Source organism: Schistocerca serialis, chromosome 9 (assembly GCF_023864345.2).
Source record: "Schistocerca serialis cubense isolate TAMUIC-IGC-003099 chromosome 9, iqSchSeri2.2, whole genome shotgun sequence".
In the NCBI taxonomy this organism is placed as follows: Eukaryota; Metazoa; Arthropoda; class Insecta; order Orthoptera; family Acrididae; genus Schistocerca; species Schistocerca serialis.
Genome location: NC_064646.1, coordinates 492,602,924 through 492,609,942, shown reverse-complemented (window position 1 = coordinate 492,609,942; position 7,019 = coordinate 492,602,924). Strand labels below are relative to the sequence as shown.

At 44.0% G+C, this 7,019-nt stretch overlaps 1 non-coding gene across 1 annotated transcript; it reads right to left on the bottom strand.

The window, feature by feature from the left end:
- Positions 1 to 2,428: 2,428 nt before the first annotated feature.
- Trnas-uga (transfer RNA serine (anticodon UGA)) lies at positions 2,429 to 2,505 on the bottom strand. The gene has a single exon. It is a non-coding gene; the product is annotated as a tRNA-Ser (tRNA).
- Positions 2,506 to 7,019: the final 4,514 nt, after the last annotated feature.

Genomic DNA, 7,019 nt, shown 5'->3' with positions numbered 1-7,019 from the left:
GTGGTAGAGTTAGCAGTGGTAGCAATAATTACTTTTTACAGTAAACCGTTACCCACTTTCGTCAGCGAGCGCGAAAGACGTTATTCTGCGTTATTTCGTGTACACCAGTCCAGACTAAATGTTCAAATGTGTGTGAAATCTTATGGGACTTAACTGCTAAGGTCATCAGTCCCTAAGCTTACACACTACTTAACCTAAACTATCCTAAGGACAAACACACACATCCATGCCCGAGGGAGGACTTGAACCTCCACCGGGCCAGCCGCACAGTCCATGATGACAGCGCCTGAGACCGCTCGGCTAATCATGCGCGGCGGCCCAGACTCTAGTCCCACTGAAAAACAAGTCTGCGGTTTCACATACACCTTCCTAGATTGACTTGGTTTTGTTTTTCTGCTCTCTGTTTTTCAAAGCATATTTTCAGAGACTGAAGGGCTTTTCAACATCATTCAGAAAAAGCAATGATGCGCAATTTGGCTACAATACTGTCTCAGAATGCATAGCTTACCAGGAGTAATTAAGGAATGAACATAAATTGATCGATTTTTAAATTCCACTTAACGATCGACTAATTCGCAAGCTGAAGCTTCCATGAATAGAACTGAAATGATGGATTAATACATTGGCAATCCATGGATGTCAAAATACAAACAGTTATATTTCGAGATACTGTATAATATTGTAACAAAACTAGAAACAAGATTTTCACGTTTTATATAAACTGCTCTTTCTTGAATTAGGTGATACGATTCAGTTCGCCTGTTATGGCCATCATTTCCTCATAGACAGTTTGGATTCAACGTTACAAATGTGTGGAGCATTCTTCAGTCGCTCAGAGCGTGTATGGAACTGGAGACTGTATTTCGTTCGTCGGTCGGAGTGGCCGAGCGGTTCTAGGCGCTGCAGCCTTAACCGCGCGACCGCTACGATTGCAGGTTCGAATCCTGCCTAGGGCATGGATGTGTGTGACGTCCTTAGGTTAGTTAGGTTTAAGTAGTTCTCAGTTCCAGGGGACTGATGACCTTAGAAGTTAAGTCCCATAGTGCTCAGAGCCATTTGAACCATTTTGAATAGCAGTAGTAGGAGTAGTCGTCGCAGTGGTCGTTAAAAACGATAGGCATACGTACATTAAAAGATGAAAAGGAAAGGAAAGGGGATTTTCCAATGTTTTCTAGCTTCCCTAGAATTTAGTCCCATGATCCGCCACTGGAAGGAACATGTGGAAAACGTGGACAATCAGAAGGGAAAGGTCAGTAGTGGTAGTAGCAGCAGTATTAACAGAGATCGCGGAACTGAGCTTTAGAGGATGAAAATGGACGTGAAGACAGAGATCTGAATACATCCTACAAATAATTGAAAACACGAGTTGCAAAAGCTACTTATAGATGAAGAGATTAACGCAGGAGAGGAATTTGTAGTGGGTCGCATCGAACGAGTCAGATGAGTGAGGGGGGAAAAAAGGAGAAGGTTCATTCTCAGGATGCCACAGAATCCTAATTTCCCAGATTAAAGATTTTAGTTCCTGTCGGTCCATATTTCGTGTGTGAGAACGTTGGCCGATTCGAACGAAGAACACAAACTGATCTGAATTTCTTCGACTGTTGTCTCAGGTCTGGACACTGAGGCATTGAGGTCGTGTGTAGTGTGATAGCCCAAGTGCTGACGTACTGGTCTGTGAAGATCGGCCATCTTCGACCAATGTCGGCCGTCAGCGGGATTCACCGATGTCGGTGCGACCTGGACCGCGCAGCCTCACACCGCCGCCACGACGTCACTACACGAGCACGTGCGTGGCTGTCCGGCGAGCGGCGTGGCGCAGGCTGCCCCCGGATGTGGCCGAAGCGGCCGGCGGGACGTGGCGGAGGCTGCGATTCAATCAGCAGACACGGCCCGCGCTTGATTAATGGCGGCGGGCCTGCACGTGTGGCGCCACGTGTTGGGTCGGTGCTATCGCGCGCTGGCCGATACCATCTCGTCCGGCGCGAGTGCGCGTGCGAGAGAAGCCAGGCGGAAACGCGAAGATACGGGGGGAGGCTCGGCCGAGCTGGGTGTGCTGGGACCGTTATGGCCCTCTGCCCCCGCGGAGGGCAAAGCACCGATTAACACAGCGCGCAAACGCTGGAACTAACGCAACGACTCCGAGGACAGTTTTGGATTCAGACCAGTCAGTGGGGTCGTGTTTCTGGACCTTTCAGCAGCCTACAAGGCTGAAGATAGGCAGGCCAGATAGCTGCGAGAACTGTCGCACAATCAGATTAGCGGCTCACACGTCGAAGTTGCTGACAATACCAAAACACAGAATAACAGAAAAAACAGTTGAGGGCCTGTTACACGACGATCAGTTTGGTTTTCAGTATGAGCACCAGAGAGTCAGCTCTGATAATGCGATTGATAATGTAATGAATAAAACTTCCTGGCAGATTAAAACTGCGTGCCGGACCGAGACTCGAACTCGGGACCTTTGCCTTTCACGGGCAAGTGCTCTACCAACTGAGCTACCCAAGCACGACTCACAACCCGTCCTCACAGCTTCAATTCTGCCAGTACCTCGTCACCTACTTTCCAAACTTCACTGCGCTGCAGCGTGAAAATCTCATTGTGGAAACACCCCCTAGGCTGTGGCTAAGCCATGTCTCCACAATATCATTTCTTCCAGGAGTGCTAGTTCTGTATGGTTCGCAGGAGAGCGTCTGGAAGGTAGGAGACCAGGTACTGGCGAAAGTAAAGCTGTGAGGACGGGGCGTGAGTCGTGCTCGGGGAGCCCAGATGTTGCCGGCACGGTAGCTCAGCGTGTTCGGTCAGTGGGCTGCTCGCCCTCTGTAATAAAAAAAAAACTGACTGAAAGAACCAACGATCAACTTGAACGGATGTCTTGTGACGTCCGCCCAGGCCAAACGCAACAATAAATACCGAACGAAAAAGAAGATGGTAGAGCACTTTTCCGCGAAAGGCAAAGCTCCCGAGTTCGAGTCTCGGTTCGGCACACAGTTTTAATCTGCCAAGGAGTTTCATATTAGCGCATACTCCGCTGCAAAGTGAAAATGTCATTCTGAAATTTAAGAAATACTTAAGAAAAATCAGTATGTATTTGTGGGATTTGTCGACCTTGAAAAAGACTTCGTCTACGAAAATTGGTCTGGATTATCTCTTGCTGAAAAATTAGAAGGAGAGACCTCGTTTACTTGGTAAAAACTTTCTAAAGCCAAGATCGCATAAATGTTTCTTTATTTACGAACAACACATTTCGATATAGCTTGCTCTTATCTTCAGGTCTGTAAAAACTGATGTTATCTACCATGGACAGATCATGTCTAGCTAATGTTAACAGATGTGCTGCTATGTATTAAATAGTATGCTGTTCTTTTTTTATGACTTAACACTACATGTATGGACATGGTCATATGCACAAGGTGCTACTTGATTTTGAATGTTTTATTCATGACAAACCTTTATATTATGTGATACGTTTTATCTACATGGCAGCTTGGTGTGAGATCCAACTCAAATTGAACACATTTTATAGCATAAAATTTGAAAATCTGAAGATGACAGTAACGTCTATCGGAACCAACTGTTTGTAAATAAAGAAATATTGATACGATGTTGGCTTTTGAAAGTTTTTAACAAATACGAAAAGTTGTTTAAGATGTTCGAAAATCTGTCAAAGTAGGAGCAAGTTATACGGCAAGATGAGTAATGTACAGCATGTACAAGATAGATGATGCATGGCGATGGCCAAGTGCTAGTAAAGACAGAAATATTATGGGCCAGAAGAAAGAGGGAACAATGAATAGAAAACTGAGAACAAGGTGCTCGGGTTAGGAGGGTTAATGACAGTGACGAAATATTTCACCCCTAGTGTTCAGTCTATACATCGCAGACGTAATGATGGAAATAAAACGCCGGCCGGAGTGGCCGAGCTGTTCTAGGCGCTACAGTGTGGAACTGTGCAACCCCTGCGGTCGCACGTTCGAATCCTGCCTCGGGCATGGATGTGTGTGATGTCCTTAGGTTAGTTGCGTTTAAGTAGTTTCAAGTTCTAGGGGACTGATGACCTCAGAAGTTAAGTCTCATAGTGCTCAGAGCCATCTGAACCATTTTGAAATAAAACATAGGTCAAGTTTGGGAGTAATATTTAGGGCAATGGGATACCATTGATAAGAGTGGCTGATGACACTGATATACTCAGTCAACCTAAAGAAAAATTACAGAATATGGATTGAGAGTAAACCTAAGAAAGACTGAAGTAGTGAGAATTTGCAGAAATGAGATTAGCGAAAAACTAAACATAAAAATTGGAGACCACAAAATAGAGTTAAGGAGTTCTACTACCTTCGAACCAAAGTAGGATATGAAGGACAAAGTAAAGCACACGTAAAAACAGGATATGGGAAGTTAAATGAACTGTTACAATAATGAATGGGGAGGTACTCCACAGAATCGGCGAAGAAGGGGAAACATGGAAACCACTGGCAAGAAGAAAGCTCAGGACTACAGGGCATCAGAGAGCAACCTCCCATGGTACCAGACGGTAATGAAGAGGGTAAAAATGTAGCGAAAGACAGAGGTCGAGACACATTCAACAAATGCGAGGGGTGTTCAATAAGTAAAGCAACACTTTTTTTTCTCGTCCAACTTCGGTTCAAAAGATGAGGAATTAGTTGTGGGGCATCATGATACATACCAGCTTTAGCCCCTGTAGTTTAATGAAGTTCCTATATGTGGTGGCGCTGTACGTAGCCTACAAAATAACGTCTGTAACGGAAGTGGGTTCCATGCAAAGACCTATCATTGAGTTCCTTTTGGTGGAAAACCAGGACATTGCAGATATTTATAGACGCTTGCGCAGTGTCTACGGACCACGATGAGTCCGCCACGGTGAGCCTTTGGGCGAGATCTCTGTCAACATCGTACAATCTCCGATCTCCTGTTTGCCGGCCGGCAACTCACAGCTGTGACTCCTGCAATGTTGGAACGTATGGGCACTCTCATTCGAGGTGATCGACAGATCACAATCAAACACCTCGTTGGTCAACTGGTAGTGCTGAAACACTCAAACCTGCTGGGTTCCTCGCCCTACAAACCGGATATCACACTTTCCGACTTCCATTTGTTTGGACCAATGAAGTATGCACTCTGCGGGAAGCGATATGTGTATAATGGTGAGGTTACTGACGCAGCAAGATGTTGACATCGACCAGCAGAGTGGTACCATCAGAGTGTAGAGGCCCTTCCAGTAAGATGGTGTAAGGACGCCCCATTGTACGAAGATTGTGTTGAGAAGTAGGGTTTTGTAGCCAAAAGAATGGGGAATAATATGATGTATTGGAATCCTGAATAAAAGCAACCAGCCTTCAGAAAAAGAATGAGTTGCCTTCAGCCTCTCGTAATGGAGGACTATCGTGCAAGAGAGGAATTGTGGCAAGCTGCGTCTGTCCATTCAGAAGACCTATGATCAAGAAATAAGAAATAAAGCTATACACTCTTAGCAAGAACTACAACGAGCAGACGCAAATGATTAGTGAACAACTCCAAAATGGAAGATTTTTGTGGAGGGACTCTGGTGGAGGATACAGAATAACGCCTTCCCACAGGGTAGTGTAAATGCCCATTGCTTTTTAACACCTACACTGCTATTCTAAAGTATTGCACGTTCCTATAGAATTTTGATACAGAATTTCTAAAACCCATTCGTCTTTGAAATTTCAAATATTTATTAAAGAACGAATATTATGAAGAAAGACACGATTGTTCCTAATACTTTAATTCAAAGAAATCTCTCAACAGTAGGTACAAATCTGTACCATGACATACAATGTCGCTGATGATATGGAACTCTAAATGACCTTAGTATTTTATTTTACCCATTGGCCCTTACAAGAGCCCTCACTCTGTCAGGCATGGTGTTGATCAATTTTCTAATGGTGCTGAGCCCAATTTCATGGCGCCAAACTTTCACAATCACCTCGAACAGCTCCTATTTTGTAGCAGACCTTTTCTATTGCACCCCCTTCCCAACGAGTCTCCACAAATTCTCAACTGGATTAAGGTCTGGCGAAGTTCCCAGGCTCCGAAATCCTTGGTACCCAATTACGTCACGACAGAAAGAACATGAAATGATTGACTGGACGATATATAACAGCAATAACCTTGGAAATTGTATTATAGAGACAAGATAACCAGAATTCACGATTCTTGGTATGTGTCATAGAACCAGATCCCATTGGATAATCCACTGCACATCCGAGAAAGCATCACCTACAATAAACATCGAAGCGCACCGAATCAAAACTTGGTATTTATCATTGTTTATTGTTCCCTGAATAAAGCACAGCCTTCCAACACCTTGGTACGCATTGCCCCCACTCCATTACCGATGGAGCATGTTTCATGGTTCACACACGGCAGTCACGATCAATTCTTCACACCTGACAGGCTGTGGTTCGTCACTCATCGTAGTAATCGGCTTTCACCTGAAGATAACACTGCTCTTTATCCAGTTTAAGTGCAATCTGTCCCATGTTAGCCTTTTCTCCCCTCATTGCAGCAGTTAAAAAGAGCTTGTTTTGAGCATTTTTATTTTCACAAGTCTGTCTTGATCACATAGATATCTTTACACTTTGTGACCGGTTTCGGCTTATCGACATCTTCAGATCGTTAAAATATTCTAATATAAATCATTGTGCCTCAACATGTTTAACTTGACGATTATATACATCAGAATATTTTAACGATCTGAAGATGGCGATAAGCCGAAACCGGTCATAAAGTGTAAAGAAATCTATGTGATCAAGACGGACTTGTGAAAATAAAAGTGCTCAAAATAAAAATGATCGCGGACTCATATAAAGACTTTATGTCTTCAATTGATAAAGAGCTTGTTCTTGGCAACTTAAGCCTTCACTCCCATTATACAGGCTTTTCCAAGGGTCTGTTTGTGCTTCTTGTGAGGGGTAATATTTGTCTGAAGAGAGATCAAAAATTACTGGAAAAGTTGCAGCAAATATTAAAAAGCCCAT